Source organism: Pseudopodoces humilis, chromosome 12 (assembly GCF_049639895.1).
Source record: "Pseudopodoces humilis isolate 2021_Gansu_Grassland_sample_001 chromosome 12, ASM4963989v1, whole genome shotgun sequence".
Lineage (NCBI taxonomy): Eukaryota > Metazoa > Chordata > Aves > Passeriformes > Paridae > Pseudopodoces > Pseudopodoces humilis.
Window position 1 is genome coordinate 16534676 of NC_142211.1, and position 24111 is coordinate 16558786.

General features: G+C 44.8%; 1 pseudogene; it reads right to left on the reverse strand.

The window, feature by feature from the left end:
- Positions 1-10660, reverse strand: part of LOC148183440 (uncharacterized) — a 56655-nt pseudogene extending 45995 nt beyond the window's left edge.
- Positions 10661-24111: the final 13451 nt, after the last annotated feature.

The following is a 24111-nucleotide window of genomic DNA, read 5'->3' on the forward strand; positions in this document are numbered from 1 at the left end:
GCCTGGCTTCCCTGGACGAGATCCTGAGAGTTGCTGACATGCAACATGCCTGGAAATTGCAAAAAAAAAGGAAGTGACAAGGAAATAGAGAGCAAGACTGGGGTTGGCAGCTGTACTCGCCACCAAGAAGATTATATACACCTACTATGGGCTGCAACCCCATAGGCATTGGAAGTGGGGGTATAAGCCATACCAGACCTCTGTTATTCCTTCTGCTGTCACTTATCCTTTGACTTTTCCCTTTCAAGACACCGGCAAGGCCTTGTTACAGATGCTATCGAAAGCTTCACATGGAAAGACACCAGGGTTCCCTTTCTCATTACTCACACCCATGTCAACAGTCACTGTTTATGACCCATCCAAATTAGGTACTCATATGCAAAATGGGAAAAAATATAGGATTACAGAAAAATCTAGGAACAAGTGGTAACAGATTGGGAAACAGATGTCCAAAAGGAGAGAAATGGATTTGTTTCACATTTGCCATCAGGGGAAAAGTCCAGGATTTGGTACTGGAACAACTGGTAAGCAGAAAGACAAATCCAGCACAGCAATCTAGCCCTGTATTAACCTCACATCAGGACCTGTATACAAAGCTTAAGCAGCAGTTAAATGGGGAAATAGATATCTCAAGATTGGGAAAGAACCTGTATGTGGAATTAGGGGAAAGGATAAGTAAGGAACAACATAACCAACTGTTGAGTCTGTGGAGGGGCTTTGATGACAGAGGAATGGCCATGGAAAGGTAGTAGCATAGGCCCGGTGGAACTTCCTTAAGTGGAACCGGACAAATATGAGGGGGGAACCAACCGGAAGGGTGGGTTCTAAGTTCAACAGTGATAGGAGAAGAATGTCTCTGGTGCACTGGGAAAAATTTTCTAAATGAAATAGGAAATACTCCCTGTAAAAGGTATAAAATTAGTAATGGAATTTCTACATCGTGGATCTCAAGAGGAACCAACTCTATTGTACTCAGAGAAAGACAAAAGAAAAATAATTGTATGTATGATAATGAAACCAGACTCTTCCAATGTAATGATACAGGGGAAAATCCTTATTATGGACTCCCAGAAATATCCAAATTTTGAGAAAATATAAATCAACAGAAAAATAATTATTGGATGTCCTGGGGTGACTTTATGATACTGGTATCCCCAATCGTCCTGGTTTATGTTATATATTAAGTTCTGCACCTTTAAGACTGGCTCTGAGAGCGAAGGGGGGGGAGAAGAGCGCAGTTTTGTGTTGAAAGAAAAACATCACTCCCCCGCATCCTGCTCCTGAACTGTGGTGTCTGCAGCATGGACAGATTACAAGACAGAGCTTCTCTTTGGCTTTTAGTTAGTTTTAGCTAGCTGAGGCAGAGGAGCTCCCTGGACTTATTTTCCTTTTTTCTTGGATCTGTGCAAACCTGCTCTGGACTGAAAAACACCCAGCCAAACCCCAGGAGCTCACGCCTGTGGCCCACTGGGGCCTGGGCCTTGGCACTATCCAGTGCCGGAGGAACTGATAAGAACCTGAGCAAGCCGAGTTAAACCACATGAAAAGGACTTTTCTTCCTGGATTTACCATTTCATCAAACAGTGAGAGGTTTTACTGTTCAATATTATTCAATTTCCGTTAAATAAAACAGTTTTTTCCACTTCTCTCCAAAGAAAATCTCTTCTTTCCCCAACCAGTTAAGGAGAAAAGTCCGTTTAGATTTTGCTTTCCTGGGGCACCCCCATTTAAAGGTTCTCTCCCAAATTTGCCCTAAACTAAGACATATACATTGGAACACACCAGATGACTTATTTTGGATATGTGGGAAAAAGGCACACCCAAGACTCCCTACGCAGTGCAAAGGGTGCTATAATTCTATATGTTCCCTGCATCTCTATAGCTAACCGTCTGCCCTGCAGTAGCCAGGGAGGCCAGGAAGATAATTATAGCATGGAAGAGAGGAACTAAACTGAGGCTCTTTCCCCTTGCTGAGATGGTATTGCAGCTTTTTCTTGGGGTCCCGTGGAGAAAGAGGAAGAGTATAGATAAGCGCCTCTTTTTCGAAGGCAGGGAAAGAGGGAGGCCTTGGGGTCTTACATCCAATAGGGAGAGCTGGGGAGGAAAAGATAAGGGGAAGAAGCTTACATTCTATATTTTGGGGGTACATTCTCTGGTCATAACCATTTTTCTAAATGCATTACAATAAAAGGGAGTTGGTACTCCTGGGAGTCATTCAACCACTGGGTTTTTCATTTTACCGGGACCAGATGGAGATCACATAGGAGTACCAGTTTATGAGGACCTAGAAAGAAATAAAAGGGAATTGATTGGAGGATTTCGAAAATGAAGAGATGAGGAATGGCTCCCTGAACACATATTGGAAACATATGGGCCAGCTACCTGGGCACAAGATGGAAGTTGAGGGTATCTAACCCAAGTTTATATGCTAAATCACATCATAAGATTCCAAGCTGTTGTAGAAATCATAACCAATGAAAACAGCTGGGGCTATGGAATTTAATAGTCAGTCAGTAATGCCAAGTCAGAGCTGCAATATATCAGAAATAAGGTCGGCTTTAGACTATTTATTGTCTGAAAAAAGGGCTGTTTGTGGGAAGTTTAATACATCAGATAGCTGTTTGAAAATCAGTGACAACGGGATGCCATTATAGATATCACCAAGAATATCAGAAAAAATAGCCCATGTACCAGTCCAAAAATGGGAATCAGTGATGACCACTAGTTGATGGGATAACGTATTGGGAAATAGAATGATGGAAGAAGCTAGGTTTCTTCCTCTTATACTGCTACAGCTGGTTTATTTCTTCCTTGCTTGATCCCATTTAATTTGGCTAAACACCAGCATAGTGACTATCCCAGGCAAGCAATTGGTAACAATGCCTATAGACCCAAAACTGGCTACATCTGGAATGGCACAAAATATCATGGCATTAAAGAAACAAAGTAATATGGAAGACTCTTTTGAAAAATCTAAATTGATTTGGTGAAAAAAAATGAGAGAATAATAGAAGCTAGAAAACAAAAATTGTTACTCAACCCAAATGATTTATAAAACAGAAGAGAGTGGGTTGTTATAAATACATATTATAATATTGGCTTTTCGAAAGTATTAAGATGAATGTTGTATGTATAATGTTAGAATGGCTTTGCTGTGTGAATGTAGGTTTTTTTATTTCTCTCTGCTATTAGCAAAAATTTAAGCATAAGTGGTTATAGTCGATATAGTATATTTGAACTGCCTGCTGGTTAGGATAACCTCCAGTGAACAGATGATGGGGACCTGGCTGCTATCAACACTCACTCCTGTGGAAAGAAGAAGCCAAGGCCCAAATTAAAAGATGATAAGAAGAAAATTAAAACTGCAAGGCAGGAAATGTGCATGCTCTAAAAAGGAGGATCCAAGGAGTGGCCATGCAAAACAGTTCCTGAAAGATGTAAACTAATTAATGGAAAAGTTTGAATATACATAAAGTCTATGAATATACATCAAGGTTATGCAATAGAAATGGTATATAAAGGGTGCTCCTGAAACACCGTGTGTTCTTGGCAGAGTGCCAAGCACCCAGCCGTTATTCTTTGCTTTATTATCTGTGTTTCATATTGTCTTTATTAAACCTTTTAAATTTTGCCAGGAGAGTGAACTTCGTTTTTCACACTAGTAAGAGGGTTACTCAGGAGAAGTCACCCAAGAAAACTTCTTCCCCTATGGACAAAGATCAGAGTGCCAACTGTAAGAAAAATGCGCAGTGGAAAAATGACTGTCTGATGTTGAAAAAGAAACCCTGAGTTCCCCAACTCAGTGGGACAAGACTCACACTCAGAGTGATGGGGAGCGAAGGCTTCTCCCCCAGAAGAACCTTCGATTATAGCTAAGCTGGGGAAAGATGATATTGAATTTGTGGTAGATACTGGAGTGGCATATTCTGTGTTAAATACTTTAGAAGGGAAACTGCGTCAAGATACTGTACATGTTGTTGGAGTAACAGGGGTAAGCAAAACACAGCCTTTCTTCCAACCTTTAAAATTCAAACTGAGGAAACACTGGGTAACTCATCAATTCCTTTATATTCCTAACTCCCCATAACCATTGCTGGGGAGAGATTTGCTGGAGAAATGGAAGCAGAGATTAAATTTTAAAAGGGAAAGGGTGTACGAGTTGTAATTCCTGAATCTAAATTTGTCCAAGTTGCTGCATTTTCTATAGAGGAAAAATGTGGTGAAATCCCCACTGAAGTTGAAAATGCAGTCAATCCAATAGTGTGGGCCAATGATATCCCAGGAAGATCCAAACAAGCAGAACCAGTGGGTATTGCACTCAAACCAGGACCCACACCGGTAAGGTAAAAACAATACCCTTTGAAATTAGAAAGTCATAGTGGATTGGCATCTGTAATTGAAAACTTTCTCCAACATGGGTTATTAGTGCAATGTGAGTCCAGATACAAGATGCCCATCCTTTCAGTAAAGAAAGCTGATGGTAAGTTACCAATTAGTGCAAGATTTAAGAGCAATTAACAAAATTACAGAGGACACACACCCAGTGGTAGCAAATCCCTACAGCCTTTTGACCACAGTGAAGGACAAATTAGGGTGGTTTACTGTTGTAGACCTGAAGGATTCTCTTTTCTGCATTCCTGTTCACAAAAACAGCAAGGAGCTTTTTACTTTTGAGTGGGAAAATCCCAAAACAGGGAGAAAAAGCCAGCTTTCTTGGACTGTGTACCCCAGGGTTTTAAGAATAGCCCAACAATATCTAGAAAGCAGTTAGCAAAGGAATTGGAAGATTGGAGGAGACAAGAGCCAGGAGGGCTTATTCTTCAATATGTTGATGTCATCTTGATTGTAGCTAAAACGCGAGATGACTACATTCAACTCACTGTAAGCATGTTAAACTTTTTGGGACTGAGTGGGTACACAGTTTCCAAAGACAAAGCACAAATTTCCAGAGAAGCAGTCATTTATTTGGGACTTGAGATCTTCTGTGGACATCAACAGCTCAACAATGTCCTGGGTTGATTATGATGTTAAATTGTATCCCCATTTGTCCACCTAGCCCAGAAATAGGTTTTGTATCCTTAAAACTTCATCTAAGAGTAAAAGTGAGTGGAGAAGAAGCAACCGAGTCTGTTATCAGAGACTGTACTTGCTCCCCCTGCATCCCGGGATGGGGTTTTGACTACAGCACAGACAGACAACAAGGGACAGATTGCCTTGGCTTTCCAACTAGCCAAAGCAGAGAGGTCTACCTGGATTGTTTTCTTTCCCTTTTCCTTGGAACGGATTGAACCTGCTCTGGACTGGGGACTCGGGGGAGCACCGGGAGCTTGCATCCGTGGACTACCAGGAGCCCAGCCTGGGCAGCGGCATTTTCGAGCGCCAGAGGGATTGAAAACAGAGCGAACACCCACAGGACAGAGACCCTCTGAATTTTGTCATCTCTTCAGAGCGGCGAGAGGTTTTGTAATTTGATATTGTTCATTCTTGTGCTGGGTAGTGCTGTGCCTGTTAAATAAACAGGTTTTTTCCACTTGTCTCAGAGCAATCTCTTCCCGTACCGGTTGGGGGGTGGGAGAAAGGGGCCACGTGGGTTTGCTTCCCGGGGGGGGCCCGTTGGAGGTTTTTTCCCAAATTTGCCCTAAACCAGGACAGCAAAGAATGGAAAGAAACCATCTACCAACTTCCAGAGCCCCACACTGTGAGACAGATGCAAGCTTTCCTGGGAATGATATGTTGGTGTTGTTTGTGGATAGAAAATTATGGACTCTTGCCACTGGAGATGAATAGATCACACGGACACAGCTCGAGGTATGGTGAAAGGAAGAGCGAGTTTATTTCTTCTCCCAGGATTTATAGGTTTCTGATGATGGTCAGGGATTGGATGGTCAGGGTAACACTTTCCCAACCGCACTGGCCTTGAGAGATGTCCATCACAAGACGTGTAACAGAAGGAATGCATACGTATCTCTATGTTTACAGTTACTGTCCTGGGAAAGTCTTAGAAAACTATGTCAGCAAGCTCAGAAGCTGAGTTTTCAGGGCGACAGTGGACTGCTGGTAAAACCCCTATATGGAGCACTAAAAGCAGCAAAAAAGGGAATCATGTGGACTGAGAAGAATGACGGATTTCTCTTTACAAACAAGCTGTGGGTCTGCTGATAAATAAAACTAGCACTGAGAGATAAAAGAAACAATGGGAAGGATTCCACTGATTGATGAACGGAAAAATATATTTGCCTTTACAAACAAACTGTATGTTTGCTGATAAATTAAACTGGATATTGAAAGATTTTGCTATATTTTATATATTAGTAAAGGCCTGTCTGCACAAACCAGTCTTTGAAATAAGTCATGATATTAAAGTCTAAAGTCCTTGAAACCTTCCTGCAGAAGAGAGAGTAAAGCAAAACAATATCCTTGTGTATAAGAGAAAGAATTTAAACCTGTGTGTATTAGCCAATGGTAACTTACTTAGCCCACGGACCCTGTAGAACCCTATAAAAGGTGTGCTAAAGATAGAAATAAATGGTGTTCACTTTTACTTCTGTGAAGAGTGGTGAAAAAACTGGCGGTCTCTCAATAGAACGATGAAAGAAATAATGGGGAAAAAACATAAAATCCATAAGAATTAAAAATTAGGAGGGAGAGTTATACATTAGAGGGGAATCTTATGCATCAGGCATTCCAGGAAGCCTGCACCTCTCAAGTACCTCAGCCAACAGGGAAAGAGAGAGGGACATGCAGCCAGGAAATTAGGATAGAAAGGAAGCTGTGTCCTCCAAAAATTTGAGAGACCCCAGGGGAATGCCCCATGGCCTCTCTCTTTATTCGAATAAAGTAAAAGGACATTTCTGTCTCCTTTTTGGACATAAACTTCTGGTGTTTGCGGATTAATTTTCCTGACAAAATGAGAGCACAAGGGCTGCATTTAAACAGCTGAAACACTCTCTAATGTTAGCTCCAGCACTGGGATTGCCAGACTTAACCTTTTGAACTCTTTACACAGGAGAGACTGAATGTGTCTTTGGGGGCACTAGTACAGTGCCTCGGAAACCAACAGAGAGCTGTGGCCTACTGTAAGAGCTGACGGAGTGATGGGGGCTTCAGATGGCTTTTCTTTCTAATGCTGTTTATTCCATAGATTAGGTTACAGCAGGGGGTCATGGGTCAGCCTACAGCTGCTGGCTATAGGCAAGCCATGTGTCCTGAAGCCCCCTTGGTTCTAGTTTCAACGCATTATATCTCTTTCTTTTTCTGTGCATATCATTACATAACAACCAATCAGCATCATACACAATACCTTTACATTTACATATATCCTATCAAAACTGCTAGATTTACCATACTGTGTTAGTGACTAACTAATCATCTGAGTTAGCAATTACATGTTAAACTTCAAAACTTGTTTTGCAGTGGAAAATTCTTTTTGCTTTGGTAAAAAACATCTTTCTGTCTGCCTATGCTTTTTTACTTGGTAGCAAACATGCTTTGTTTGAAGACAATTTAACCTGTTTAACCATAAAACTTCCTTCTAACTGACTAAACCTTTGCTCTAAACCTTCCAACTTGACTACACCTTTGTTCTCTCAGCTGTTTCAGCAACAACTATCCCTAAAAACATCTTCTATCAAAGCTTGCTTTCATTTCTAGACAACCTTCTACTAAGCATTCACATCCATAAAACTTTTCTGTTAAATTCTCATCCTTCCCAACAGCCTACTTTTCCAAAAAGCTAGACAATGTTACCCAAGCATGGACGGGTGTTTGAAAGCCATGGCAGCTACTGTCATCTTAATCCAAGAAGCCTGGAAACTCACCCTTGGGTGACACATTGTAGTATATGTATGTCATGCCATAGCAGCTGTATTCAAAAAAAGGCAGGACATTTGGTGTCTGACAGCCAGATGCTTAAATAACAATCACTGTTCTTAGAACAGGATGATGTTACCCTGAAAACAACTTCTGTTGTTACCCCTGCCATGTTTCTGTCCTCCACCTTAATTGACAACGTGCCTGAGCATGACTGTTTGCACACAGTTGAGGAGGTCTATTCCAGCAGACCAGACCTGAAGGATGTGCCCTTAGAAAATCCAGACTGGGAACTTCTGACAGATGGGAGCAGCTTCATGAGAAATGGTAAGCGAATGACAGGTTATACAGTAACAACACGGGACAAAGTGATAGAGGCAAAGGCCCTGTCAGCACATATCACAGAAAGCTGAACTGACCACACTGACATGTGGACCTGATTTTTCTGAGCCTAAGAGAATTACAGCCTGTCAGTGGCTGATCTGTTCCCAAGGGAAAATCTCTTGAGAGCAGCTCTTGCTCAAAGTCTATGTAAACAATTTCATTTTTTCAAAACAGTTCTGTACAGCTGTCGTTAGTGTGTTTTTCTGTTGTCCCACCAATGGGACAAGAGAGGTTCTGTTCCCTTTACCAATCATGTTAAACCTGTAGCATAATACCCTATAAAAGGCTGAAAAGTTCGGAGAATAATGGCCTTTCCTAGCAACTCGTTCTGGTGTGCTGCATAGAATCCACAGTTCTACATTGTATCCAACAGCGACACTGACAAGGGCCCTGGATCTGAGCGAAAGAAAGAAGGTAAATATATGGACTGACTCCAAATATGCATTTAGTGTTGTCCACGCCCATGGAGCCATCTGGAAGGAGAGAGAACTGTTGAATGCTCAAGGTAGTCAAATCAAACATGCTGAACAGATACTTGCCCTCTTGGAGAGCATCAGAAAACTCACAGAAGTAGTTATCATGCATTGTAGAGGTCACCAAAAAGGGAAAACTACTCCAGAATTGGGAAATCGTTTTGCTGATAAAGCAGCAAAAGGAATTACAGGAATAGGTATTCTAGCAGTAATTCCACAAAAAGAGATTGATTTGTCAGGGTTCAGCCCAAAATGTGATCAGGCATACAAGCTAATTTGTGACAGCTTGTCCTGGTTTAGGGCAAATTTGGGAAAAAACCTCCAATGGGGCTCCCCCCGGGAAGCAAACCCACATGGCCCCTTTCTCCCACCCCCCAACCGGTTCGGGAAGAGATTGCTCTGAGAGAAGTGAAAAAAACCTGTTTATTTAACAGGCACAGCACTACCCAGCACAAGAATGAACAATATCAAATTACAAAACCTCTCGCCGCTCTGAAGATGACAAAATTCAGAGGGTCTCTCCTGTGGATGTTCGCTCTGTTTTCAATCCCTCTGGCGCTGGAAAATGCTGCTGGCCCAGGCTGGGCTCCCGGTAGTCCACGGGTGCAAGCTCCCAGTGCTCCCCCGAGTCCCCAGTCCAGAGCAGGTTTGATCTGTTCCAAGGAAAAGGGAAAGAAAACAGTCCAGATAGACCTCTCTGCTTTGGCTAGTTGGAAAGCCAAGGCAATCTGTCCCTTGTTGTCTGTCTGTGCTGTAGTCAAAACCCCATCCCGGGATGCGGGGGAGCAAGTACAGTCTCTGATAACAGACTTGGTGCTTCTTCTCCACTCACTTTTACTCTTAGATGAAGTTTTAAGGATACAAAACCTATTTCTGGGCTAGGTGGACAAATGGGGATACAATTTAACATCACACTCACCCCAGGACATTCCACCCCTTATCCCCATATCGTCAACTTACTGCCAAAACTAACATATTCTAACTCTGCACACATATACATACATAAAAACTTCCCCCCCGTTCCACCCAGAGAAATGCAAGCAATATATCCATCATGCCCCTGTCACGTCCCACACCAAGCTACTGAATTCAGGCTCCACGCTGCAGAGCTGCAGGATTCCCCACTCTCTCAAAACACCATCTTTCACTTGCTCATACCTTCAACACTTACACATTTCCTTCTATTTCATGTCTGCGTGGTTTAATGTACAGACAATGGCAGTAACCTTTTACCCAATGATCAGGTCTCCCTGAGGTACACATCATGTTGTTCCATCTCTCTGCATTATCCACCATGTGCAACCTGGTCCTTGAGCAAAGACAACCCCACAAATGGGTTTGTCTGTACTCAAGGAAGAATTGACCCAAACCGTCTTCCCTAACAGACCTCTGACATGTACCACTGGGACTTTACCTCCATCTACTACATGCAAAGACTGAGACTGGGCAGGACCTGCTCGGTTGGTGGAACCTCTGGTGTTGACTAACCAGGTGGCCTTTGCTAGATGTTGCTCCCAGTTTTTGAAAGATCCTCCACCCAGTGCCTTTAAGGTGGTTTTTAACAGTCCATTGTACCTCTCCACTTTCCCAGCAGCAGGTGCATGGTAGGGGATATGGTACACCCACTCAATGCCATGTTCCCTAGCCCATCTGTTTATAAGGCTATTCTTGAAATGAGTCCCATTGTCTGACTCAATCCTCTCAGGGGTACCATGCCTCCAAAGGACCGGCTTTTCAAGTCCCAGGATGGTGTTCCGGGCAGTAGCATGAGGCACAGAGTAAGTTTTTAACCATCCAGTGGTGGCTTCTACTATTGTGAGCATGTAGGGCTTGCCTTGGTGGGTTTGGGGCAGTGTGATGTAGTCAATCTTCCAGGCCTCCCCATACTTATATTTGGACCAACGCCCACCGTACCATAGGGGCTTCAGCCGCTTGGCCTGTTTGATCGCAGCACACGCCTCACAGTCATGAACAACCCGAGAAATACTGTCCATGGTTAAATCCACCCCTCGGTCTCGTGCCCATTTATAGGTGGCATCTCTACCCTGATGACCTGAGGCATCATGAGCCCATCGAGCTAGGAACAACTCTCCCTTATGTACCCAATCCAAACCTATTTTTGACACTTGTATCTTTGCGGCCTGATCTACTTGCTTCTTATTTTGGTGCTCCTCATTAGCTCTATTCTTGGGGACATGGGCATCTATGTGGCGGACTTTCACTGGTAGTCTCCCTACCCTGGTAGCAATATCTTTCCACTCTTTAGCAGCCCAAATTGGTTTCCCTCTGTGCTGCCAATTAGCCTCTTTCTACCTTTCCAACCATCCACACAGAGCATTTGCTACCATCCATGAATCAGTGTAGAGGTAGAGCTTTAGCCACCTCTCTCTTTCAGCAATATCCAAAGCCAGTTGAACAGCTTTGAGTTCCGGAACTTGACTTGATCCACCTTCTCCTTCAGTGGCCTCTGCCACCTGTCGTGTGGGGCTCCATACAGCTGCTTTCCACTTCCGGTTCATCCCTACGATGCGACAGGAACCATCAGTGAAAAGAGCGTAGCGTGTTTCTTCTGCTGGCAGCTGGTTATATGGTGGAGCTTCTTCAGCCCTTGTCACTTCCTCTTGTTCTTCATCTATGAGACTAAAATTTTCACATTCAGGCCAGTTTGTAATTATTTCCAAAATCCCAGGGTGATTCAGTTTACCAGTTACAGGCGCGCTGCGTGATAAGAGCAATCCACTTGCTCCATGTGGCACTGGTTGCATGATGGGTGGAGGGAACCTTTCCTTTGAACATCCATCCTAGCACCGGTAGTCGGGGTGCTAGAAGGAGCTGTGCTTCAGTGCCAATCACCTCTGAGGCAGCTTGGACTCCTTCATAGGCAGCTAAAATTTCTTTTTCTGTTGGGGTGTAATTGGCTTCAGATCCTCTGTAGCTTCGACTCCAAAATCCTAATGGTCGGACTCGAGTCTCCCCAGGCACTTTCTGCCAAAGGCTCCAGGACAGACCATGGCTCCCAGCTGCAGAGTAGAGCATGTTCTTCACATCTGGCCCTGTCCTGACTAGGCCAAGGGCTACTGCATGAGCGATCTCCTGTTTGATTTGGGCAAAGGCTTGTTGCTGCTCAGGGTCCCAGTGGAAATTATTCTTCTTCCGAGTGACCAGGTAAAGAGGGCTCACAATCTGACTGTATTCAGGAATATGCATTCTCTCCAAAACCCTATGGCACCTAAGAAAGCTTGTGTTTCCTTCTTATTAGTTGGTGGAGACATTGCTGTGATCTTGTTGATGACATCAGTAGGAATCTGACACCATCCGTCTTGCCACTTTACCCTCAGGAACTGAATCTCACGAGCTGGTCCCTTAACTTTGCTCTTCTTGATGGCAAAACCAGCTTCCAGGAGGATCTGGATGATTTTCTCTCCTTTCTCAAACACTTCCGCTGCTGTGTTCCCACACACAATGATGTCATCTATGTACTGCAGATGTTCTGGAGCCTCACCCTTTTCCAGGGCAGCCTGGATCAGTCCATGGCAGATGGTGGGGCTGTGCTTCTACCCCTGGGGCAGTCGGTTCCAGGTGTACTGCACTCCCCTCCAGGTGAAGGCAAACTGAGGCCTGCATTCTGCTGCCAGGGGAATGGAGAAAAATGCATTGGCAATGTCAATAGTGGCGTACCACTTCGCTGCCTTGGACTCCAGCTCGTACTGGAGCTCCAGCATGTCCGGCACGGCAGCGCTCAGCGGTGGAGTCACTTCATTCAATGCACGATAGTCCACAGTCAATCTCCATTCTCCTTCAGATTTACGCACAGGCCAGATGGGGCTGTTGAAGGGTGAGTGGGTTTTGCTGACCACTCCTTGACTCTCTAGTTCTCGGATCATCTTATGGATGGGGATCACAGCATCTCGAGTTGTTCTATACTGCCGGCAATGCACCGTCGAGGTGGCAATTGGTACTCGCTGTTCTTTCACCTTCAGAAGTCCTGCTGTAGATGGATTCTCGGACAGTCCAGGCAAGGTGTTCAGTTGCTGGACACCTTCTGTCTCCACAGCTGCTATCCCAAATGCCCACCTGAGTCCTTTTGGATCTTTGAAATACCCACTTCGGAGGTAGTCTATGCCCAAAATGCATGGGGCCTCTGGGCCTGTCACAATGGGGTGTTTCTTCCACTTACTTCCAGTCAGGCTCACATCTGCTTCCACCAAGGTAAAATCCTGCGATCCCCCTGTCACGCCAGCAATAAAAACAGATTCTGTCCCCACATGTCTTGATGGGATTAATGTGCACTCTGCACCAGTATCAACCAAAACCTTATATTCTTGTGGTTCAGAAGTGCCAGGCCAACAAATCCACACAGTCCAAAAGACACGATTTTCCCTAGCCTCTACCTGGCTAGAGGCAGGGCCCCTCTAAGCCTGGCTATCCTTCTTTCCTTTGGTATATGTCTTGGAGGTTCCTTCAAGGTAATCGGACATGTCATCATCATCATACCTGGCAATTCAGCTATGGGCAACTGGAGCTGCTTCCCTTTTGGTGGAACTTCCTTTGTGATTCTTCTCTTCCTTCAATTCACGCACCTGTTGTGCCAGAGCCGCAGTAGATTTCCCGTCCCATCTCCTCATGTTTTTCTCCACAATCACGCTGGAAGAACCACAGCTCAGCTCGTGGGGTATACTTTCTCTCCCGATCTGGGGAATGTCTGCATTGAGTACCAGGACCTCTGATCTGTACTGCTGAGATTTGGAGAAGGTCCTCTTTAATCTCATCTCTAAGTTTCTTGTGATTCTCCTCTATCTTATCTTCTAATTTCTGCAGACGTGAATGAACAATATCAAATTACAAAACCTCTCGCCGCTCTGAAGAGATGACAAAATTCAGAGGGTCTCTTTCCTGTGGGTGTTCGCTCTGTTATCAATCCCTCTGGCATTGGAAAATGCCGCTGCCCAGGCTGGGCTCCCGGTAGTCCACGGGTGCAAGCTCCCAGTGCTCCCCCGAGTCCCCAGTCCAGAGCAGGTTTGATCTGTTTCAAGGAAAAGGGAAAGAAAACAGTCCAGATACACCTCTCTGCTTTGGCTAGTTGGAAAGCCAAGGCAATCTGTCCCTTGTTGTCTGTCTGTGCTGTAGTCAAAACCCCGTCCCAGGATGCGGGGGGAGCAAGTACAGTCTGATAACAGACTTGGTGCTTCTTCTCCACTCACTTTTACTCTTAGATGTAAAGAATACTTTATATTTTAGTAAAAGCCTGTCTGCACAAACCAGCCTTTGGTATAAGTGGTGATATTAAAGGCTAATTTCCTTGAAACTCTCCTGAAGCAGAGAGAATGAAAGAAAAACAATATCCTTGTGTACAGGAGAAAAAATGTAAACCAATGTGTATTAGCCAATAGTAACTTGCTTAGCCCACAGACCCTGTAAAACCCTATAAAAGTGTGCTAAAGATAGAAATAAACAACGTTCGCCATACTTCTGTGAAGACTAGGCTGAATAGTCTGAGTGGTTTCTCAATACTTAGATGAAGTTCTAAGGATACAAAACCTATTTCTGGGCTAGGTGGACGAATGGGGATACAATTTAACATCACAATCACCCCTGGACACAGCTATATCTGGTCTATAAGCTGCACGGATAATTTGGCTTAACAGATATCAGCTCAACCATCCTAGCTCGAGGTAAACAAGTCCCCGGACACCTCAGCCAATCCCTTTGAAGCATAGATGCACCCATATCATTGGCCAGTGAGTTAAGCAGACTTGAAATCCTTGACCAATCATGTCTATAAAAGGGAGCTGCCCAACAATAAAGAAAAACTGTTACTGCATAAACCTCGGCGTATTCTTGTCACTTTCTTGTCTCTGCCCTCAACTAATTAAGTTCCTTAAGGCTGAGATCACAGAAAGTAGATGGACTGTTACACCATCAAACCAGGTTGTAGTCCCACCCCTGATCCTTCGGGAGCTAGCTCAGAGATAACATGAAAACACATATTTGAAGGTTGAAAGCCTTTTGAAACATCTAAAAAAGGTAGTAATAGGAAAGGGAATGACTGATATTGTACAATCAATAGTGAGCAAATGTGAAATCTGCTGTAAAAACAACCCTGATATGAAGAAAAGAATTCTGTTAGGAGTAACAGGCAGGGGATCTTCCTAGAATTTACTGGCAAATAAATTTTGCTGAGTTACTACACAGAGAGGGATATAGATACATATTGATGTTGGTTGACAATTTCAGGGGATGGCCTGAAGCTTAGCCCTGTTGCACTAACACAGCCAAGGAGGTGGTGCAAGTTTTTCTCAATCATATAATTCCGAGGTTTGGAGTTCCTTTGGGGATGTCGTCAGATGGGGGACCACATTTTGTTGCAACTGTGATTAAGGAAGTCAGTCAGATTCTGGGAATTACCTGGGATCTGCATACACCTTACAGACCCTGAGCAAGTGGTAAAGTTGAAGGTACCAATGGAACCCTTAAAACACAAATTAGAAAAATTTGTCAGGAAACATCCATGACATGGGCTCAGGCCTTGCCTATAGCTTTACTGAGGATCCACATACAACCAAGGCGGAGGGAAAACATCAGTCCCTATGAAATATTGCATGGCAGGCCATATCAGATTCCCCATATTCCAGGTGAAATTCACATGAAGGAGAAACTAGATTTGCAGAGATATCTAATGGCTTTAAGTTCCACTTTGCAGAAGGTCCAGAATTACATTGTGCTATCCAGACCCATAGGACTGGACACACTGGCACATCCCTTCCAACCTGGAGACTGGGTCTATGTTAAGCGGTGGGACAGTGATCCTTTACAGGCCAGGTGGAGAAGACCATTCCAAGTCCTGCTGACTACCCTCACTGAGGTCAAAGTTGCTGTCAAAGGACCCTGGATTCATTACTCCAGAGTTAAGAAGGCTTCTGCTCCTGAAAGAACTGGAAAAACAGAGACTGATACAAATGAAGATGATGTGATTTAAATGGTCCTTCTGTGCTTAAAGAACTGCTCATAATAGTTATAACCATAATTCTTGTTTGCATGATAGACGACTGTGTAAACATCTCTGTTGTTAGATATTTACTCTTGTTAGATATATACGGCTGTTAGATGCATACTATTAGTAGATATTTAGAATAGACACTTGACAAGGTAGGGTCCTTGTCAAGCCTCTAAAAGGGGGGGATGTTGCCTTAGGATTTTAGCTTTTATATTTTTCAGATCCTGTACTACTTTAGTGTATAACTTTAAAACTTCATAGTGTGAAAAACAACGTTCACTGTTCTGGTAAATTTTAAAAAATTTAATAAAAAAAGACAATAAGAAACAAAGACAATAAAGCAAAGGGTTAAAACGGCCAGGTGCTTGGCACTCTGCCAAGAGCACACCTGGTGTTTTGGAAACACTTTATATACCATTTCTATTGCATCAACTTGATGCATATTCAAACTTTTCTATTAACTAGTTTACATTTTCCAGGAACTTTTTAGCATGACCACTCCTTAAGTCCACCTTTTTAGAGCATGAGTGTTTTGAGTGTTTCTTAGCTTGTGGTTTTAATTCTCTTCTTATCACCTTTTAATTTGGGCCTTGGCTCCCTCTTTCCACAGAGAGTGTAGATAATCAGCAGGGTCCCCATCACCTGTTCATTGAATGTTATCCTAGCTAAGCAGACAGTTCAAACATACTATATCAACTATTACAGCAAAGCTATTTTAACATTATATATATAGAATTCATCTTAATACTTGTGAAAAACCAATATTATAATATGTAATTATAACAATAGTCTGTCAGCTACTGTTCTCCCATTTCATTCAGACAAAACAATTCCTCTAGGCCTGAAACTCAAGGACAATTTACTATCTCAGGCTCCGAAAAGTATAAACTGGGGGTATATGACTTCATTACCTGAAGTTATAATTGGAGGATTAATCTCTGATATGTAAACGGACCAAACTTATATATGTATGAAAAACTCGTGACCATCATCCATCTTGGATGTAGCCCCTCAGGTTTTTCACTGCCCAAGGTATATCTGTTGAAGGCCTTTAATAAATACCCGCTTTTATTCTCTTAATCTTGTGTAGCCTCGGTTCTAGGTAGCCACTCTAAGGCATCAGGGGCTGCAGAAACGTGACTCCCGAACACAGCTGGGAGACGTGTCCTTTGGGGGGGCGGGGGGGGGGGGGGGGGGGGGGGGGGCGGGGGGGGGGGGGGGGGGGGGGGGGGGGGGGGGGGGGAGGGAGGGGGGAGGGGTCCCATGGTTTCCCCTAGGGCACCCGTGATATAGGAAACTTATAACTAGGTTTATGCAACTATAGTGTGCTGTATAATCAAGTGTGTTCATAACAGATGGACCTTTGCTATGCAACAACAGGATTTCCCTATCTCTAAGAATTGATAAAGCAAGGACTAGCGACCTAAAAACGGGTAAAAACTGGATCTCTTGTTTGGACTGTGGCCAGTATCCCTGAAGGATGGCTGGATGCCAAGAGAGTCTGCACAAAGACAACGGTCATCCAGCGAGCATTGCGAGACAGACTCCTAATTTCATCTAAAGACCCCTGCCCAGGACCACCAGGAGGCAGTGTGCAAGTGCAGACCGGCAGAGAGCTAATTAACACAAGGCAAGGGGAAGCAGGCATAAATTATGAATATGTATAGGTTTTCATAAATATGTATGTGTGGAGAGGATTTCTGAGCCTGAGAGAAAATTAAGGCCTGTCAGGAGCTCATCTGTTCCCAGGGAACAGTTCAGAGTGTCGTGGTTTTAAGGCACTAGCTAAAAAATCACTAGAAAACTTACTCATTTCTTGCTGTGAGATATGGATTAGGAGAAGGGCAAAACAGGCTTAAAACTTAAGAGGAATAAAGAAAGTTTATTAGCAAAACTACAAGGATAAGAAACCAGAATAAAACCGCCAGAAACCCTTTTCCCCCACCACCCAACCATTCCTTTGTTTAAGTGACAACATAGAGACAAAAACTGGTGGTTAAAGCAGTCCAAACTTTGCTATAGTTTTTTCATCAGTCTTTGTACAGGAAAAGAAGTTCTCTTTTGTCATTTTATGAAGAGTTCTTCACAAGAAAACCATTTTCTTATGGCTTTCTATTTCTCTGATGCCAGCCACCTGGAAAACTCTGCCATCAGTCCTTTCCACCTATTTCACACTACTCTGAGGTGTGTTTGCGGGCCATGATTCAAGGGGTGTCATTTTAAGGATGAGTTATTCAAAGGCAAAAGTTCTCCATCTGTCTCTATGATCATCTCTGGAAACATAAGTTTTCTCTTGAGAGGAATGATGAGCTTGTCTTTACAAACAAGCTGTGGGTCAGCTGATAAGGTGTAGCTATCAGTGAGAGACGACAGAAACAATGGGATGGATTCCAGTAGAAGATCAAAGAGGCACTGAAAGAGCACCATGAATTCCACAAAAGTTAAGAATTAAGAAGGGATTATGCATGGTGGGGGGGGGGGGGAAGGTATCCCAGGTATCAGGTGTTCCGGCAAGCCTGTACCTCTCAAGTACCTCAGCCTATGGGGAGAGAAGGGACAAGCGGCCGGGAATTAGGATAAAAAGGAGGCTGCGCCCTCCAAAAATTTGAGAGACCCCAGGGGAATGCCCCATGGCCTCTCCCTTTATTCGAATAAAGTAAAAGGACTCCTCTGTCTCCTTTTTGGACATAAACCTCTAGTGTTTGTGAATTAATTTTCCTGACACTCTTTTTCTCTTAAAGGCCACAAGTCTTCAGCAACTCTCACTTCTCTATTTCTGCTTATTAAAAATGAGATTCACTTAATAAATTATAAAAAGAATTTAATATAAACAAAAAGACAATTGGGAGACAAAAGAAAGCAAAGGGTTAAAACGGCCGAGTGCCCTGGCGGGTTGCCAGGAACACACCTGGTATCTTGGGAACACTCCCTTTATCCCCTCCTGCTGGGAGGATTCTATGCATATTCAAAAACATGTCCCCTCCCTAGTTCCACCTTCCTAGAATATGCTTTTGCACAATCTTTATTTTCTGCTGGTCAGCACTATCCCTGCTGGTCATCATTATTCTTGCTGGTCAGCATTATTTGAAGTTTGGTTTCCTTTCTTTTGCAAATGATCACTTGTTGATAACCATCCGGACCTCTTATCCTTCCTTTTGAGGGCAGCTGGGCTTCATATCTTCTGCTGATAACAGTTTGGGCTCTATTGTTCTCCTGATAAGCAGCTTGGGCCCCACTGTCCTTGCCCTCTGGGGCTTCCTTGCCCTGTACCTAGGAAATTCTTTTAAGCTTAAAATTTGTTAGCAAGAAAAAAAGTACATACATAGCTAAAAAGTATTTAACATATAATATTCATCTGCAAAAGCCAATATCACAATACAAATTTATAACATGTTCCAGCATGTCATAGGATCACAACTACTTCACTATCTTCTCAGCTCCATCAATGATTTACCTTTGCTTAGATCCACACTTTGAAATACTCCATTCCCCCCAAAATACTCTGTCATTGTAATATATGTTCGTATAATTTGCGTTTTATTGTACACATATAAAATCAAGAATAAAAGCATGTTTTATGTAAAAAAACAAGCAGCTTGAAATTGCAAAAGCAGATGCTGGAAAACCAGGAATTTGCAGAATGACCCAGCAATTAAGATAACACCGAGAAGAGGTGGGTCCACCCAAGCAAGATAAGGGCTCTTATGACCCACTGATTAACACGATACCGGCCCGATCTGATTCTCCAGGACCATGCATCTCAATGATGTCGGTTTCCCAAAAATATTACTCAGACTCCCTCTCCTTCTGAAAAAACTCAACACAATTTTACATCTCAAAGCCTGCTTCCCGAAAAAAAACACTCAAACTTCATCTCCTTCTCAGAAAACTCATCAGCAGTGTTATAAATGCAATGGCAAAATAGGGTTAATATAAAAAGCGATTTATTATAAAACAATTTCAATCACAAACAACGAGAGAAAAAACTACAATAAAATAAATCAGCGCAGTGCTGGGTGGACAGGGGTCTATACCCAGAGGTACAGATTTACCCAAATCCACGAAGTAGGCACTGCAGTCCGGGGTTCTTATAGGGGTTTTTGTATCCTGGGGCAAAATCCGGAGTAAGCACCGTCCAACAAAAGAGTTTGAATAGACTTCCCGGATTCGTTGAGCTGAGTCAATGGTCGGTGGAGCAGAGTCCTTTCACATGTGAGAGGCTCTGAGTGTCCTCCGATTGCATTTCCCGGAATGGAGTGGCCAGTTTGGGTGCGGAGGAGATGGATATCTCGACGGAGCCACTCTCATTGTCTGGTTTGATTGCTTGTGTCCTGCTGCTGGTCGTTACTGCCCGACTCGGGAAGGTATCTGTGGATTATTTTACATTTTGCATCTTTACAGTATTACAAATATAACATATAATTCTTTATTCTCTTTCACGAATTTTTATCCAATGTTATATTTATCACACTAGTCTCTCATCAGTTCTTGTAAGGAGAGGAGTTTCTCTCACCATGCCATGGAGACTTCTCCACAAGAAATGGTTCTCTCATGTTTTTTTAAATTTCCATGGATAGCAGCTGCCCAGAAAATCTGCAATAGTGAAGTTCTTCCCATTTTCACAGCCTTCTGTTGAGGTTCGGTGTTCTTCTTTTTGTTCCTTCTCACCTATGGAATTTTTTGCCAATTAGTTTAGGGGAAACCTGATTGCTGGTACTTGGTGGGTGCTTGAGAAACACAGGGAGTTTGGCTGGGCCCAGGGGGGAAGGGGAGGGGGAGGGGAGGGGGAGGGCAGGGGCAGCTGGGGACTGGCTGGTTTCTCGGGCTTGAGACCAAGATATTCTCTCGGAGCTGTTGTGGTTTGGGGAAGGGAATTTGCCATCACCCACACAGAGATGCTTCTTCTTCTTCCTTCTTCATTTGTGGGCCTCGCACCACCTGTCCTGCTGCAAAGTGCGGCAGTACCAGCCACTGCTACGGAGCTGCTGATACACCTCATCCACCAGCCCAGGATCTCTGCTTATTCCTGCCGTTCCACGTGGTTGTTCCACCGAGTCCTGCAGGAGCACCGGGACTGACTGCCAGAGGGGGTTTGTGAAGCAAAGCCTCTCCACCATTGTCACCCTGAAAACTCAGCTTTTCGATCTTCTTGATGTCAGGAAAATTAATCCACAAACACCAGAGGTTTATGTCCAAAAAGGAGACAGAGGAGTCCTTTTACTTTATTTGAATAAAGGGAGAGGCCATGGGGCATTCCCCTGGGGTCTCTCAAATTTTTGGAGGGCGCAGCCTCCTTTTTATCCTAATTCCCGGCCGCTTGTCCCTTCTCTCTTTCCCCATAGGCTGAGGTACTTGAGAGGTACAGGCTTGCCGGAACGCCTGATACCTGGGGTACCTTCCCCCCCCCACCCCCAATGCATAATCCCTTCTTAACTTTTGTGGAATTCATGGTGCTCTTTCAGTGCCTCTTTGATCTTCTACTGGAATCCATCCCATTGTTTCTGTCGTCTCTCACTGATAGCTGCATCTTATCAGTGGACCCACAGCTTGTTTGTAAAGACAAGCTCATCATTCCTCTCATTGACATAGTTTCTAAAAACTTTCCCAGGACAGTGACTGTAAACATAGATATGTATACATTCTTTCTGATGCACATCTTTTGATGGATGTCTCGCACTACCAGTGTGATTGGAAAGGTGATAACCTAACTATCCAATCCCTGGTCATTGCCGAGAATCTATAAATACTGAAGTTGTAAGAATAAAACCAATTTTTTCCCTGTCATACGGGAGCTGTGTCTGAGTCATTGCGTGTCCTACAGCGACATCTGGTGACCCCAACGTGATATTGCAGGTAACAGTAAAAGTGTCAAGGTAGGTAACTAGCAGCGACATGGCTTCACTTGGGTTCTCCCCAACTGACACCCTGGTTATGGAGTTTTGGCGTGGTTTGCTAGATAGAAAGCGGATGTTTCAGATGCTGATTTTCAGCGATTGTATCGTTATGGAAAATGTGAGGTTTTTTTTCCTATGGTTGAGACAGCTTTTTCGAGGCAGTCTTGGAGTGCGTTAGGGACCGCGCTGATTCAGGTGATGCCCGCAGGGTATAATGAAAAAATAGCTCGGCTTTTGGTGATTTGGAGACAGTGTGACTGTGCCCTGGAGAACTGTTGGTCCTCTTCTACTAATTCAGTGGCTGTTTCCTCTGATTTGGATGAGGATGACATAAATTCCACCTTGGAGGGGCCGGGCGGAGCTCTCCCCTTCCCCGTGTGACGCAGGGCTGGGGGAGGATTGTGCCTCAGATACCGAGGTTGGGTCCATCAAAGTTGCCAAGGCTCCAGGAGGGCTGGGCTCCAACCAGCAGGCTCTTGGGGACTCTGCAAAGCTGCTGAGTGTGGCCCTGCCTGGCCAGGTGCCTAGGAGGCGGAAGGTCCATGTGGAATCGCCTTTCCTGTGTGCGTTTCCAGAGCAAAAGCGAGGAGAGTTGTCAGGGCAGGGGCCTGCACGGCTCCAGGAGGCAGAGTCGGGGATGATCCCGTGCCCTCATTGCGGCCGTGTTGTACTGTGTCCTATGGGAGCTGACGGGGAGGGCCCGAACCCCGCGCCAACTGCTATGCAGGGGCGGGTGGGCGCTGTCCGGGAGGACGGGGGTTTGATTGACTTTCTGTAGGACCCTGTCCCAGTGGGCTGGGCGGCCGGGCCACTCCGCACGGAGCAGCCGGTGTCAGCTCTAGGGTTGTGCGTCACCGGTGAGACCCTTTTGGGGGCAGTGCCAGATGCGCCTCCTCCCGTGAGGTCGGGGCAGCCCCTGGCAGTGGGGCAGGGCGGTGCCACGGCTCCGGTAGCCGCACCTCTCCCTGCGCCGAGGTCCCCCCCCCCCCCCCCCCCGAACTGGGAGAAGGCAGAGCAGAGCCAGCTTCACCCTGTGAGAAATGAACTTGTAAAAATTCGTAGAAATCTAAATAAATGTATGAAATGTATGTAGCAATAATAATATAAAAATATAAAGTACAGTGTGGCCCACAAGTCCTTCCCAGATCTAGTCGCGAATTCCCACTCAGAAGATAACGACCCTGGCCGGCGCCCATCAACGGAAAAGAATGAACAGGACATGGACCATCAGGCTGACAGGGACAGGCTCGGCGCCCATCAACGGAAAAGAATGGACAGGACATGAACCATCAGGCTGACAGGGACAGGCTCCGACGAGATACTCATCACCGGACCTGAACACCCCGCCTTGCAGGCCACCGTTGGGGGAAGCAATCAGGTAGACAAAGGGAAAAGGTCCAGCCGAGATATCCATCAGCTCCAACCCGGATCCAACCATCCCATCCAGATGGCCTGAACCACAATGAAATCAAGAAACACCCAGAACTTCTTTACATATGAGGAGACTCTGTCCGGACGTCTATTTGACTCTATTCTCCAACGCCAGGAAATCAATTCATACAACAATCAAGGACCCTTGGTGAATGGTGCCTGCCTGGAATTTGGCCTCAAGGCACAAAATCCCTATAAAAACCCCGGACAGTCTACCCTCCTTCGTGGATTTGGGAACACCTATACCTTTGGGTATAGACCCCTGTCCACCCAGCGCTGCGCTGTTTGTTTTATTGTGGTTTTTCCTCATTGTTTATTTTTTTATAAAAATTGTTTTATAATAAATTGTTTTTTACTTAACCCAAATCTGCCTTTGCATTTATAACAACCCTGTCTTGCTTTCAGTTCCTGTTCGCCACCCGGGCCTGCGGCTGCGTCAGCCCGGGTGGATGCGAGCCCTGTGTTGTTTATTTTGGGCACAGGCAGTGATACAGCTGTAAAAACGCCAATGGCCCCAAGGGGCAAGAGGTCCCGGGCTAGTGGGATTTCTTCAGCTGGCCTATGGACTTTACCTCCCTGCCAAACCGTGCGGCTGCGGGACCAGACCCGGTTTTGGGAAGCTGTGAAGGCCAAGAGTGACGAGTTGGCTGGCCACGATTCTGGGCATAGCCCCTTGGAAGGCAGGGATGACTCCTCTGACCCTGCTGGTGCTATGCCGGCTGTGACACCGTGCGCTGTTGAGATGGCTTCGGGTCAGGTGACTGGACCTGTCCCGGGGGAGCCTGTGGGACAGGATGGTGCAGGCGGGGCCGTCCTTCCGGATGGTTATCAGGCGTTCCCTGTGATTCAAAACGCGATTCAGAAGGTCCATCAGCCGTTATCTTGGAAAGCCTTGGCGAATCTCCGGGAGATGACTGAGAAACATGGGTTAGGGTCACCTGAAGTTATGCAGGCCCTTCGAGGCCTGGTCGGTGATGTCTTGGTGCCTTATGACATCCGGAGCTTAGCCTGTGTTCTTTTTCATCTAGTTGAATATGATATGTTTGAATCTCAATGGGCTCTGTTGGCATGTTGAGTGGTGCAGCAGAATACTGCCTTGGGTCAGAGGGAATCTTGGCGTGTGTTA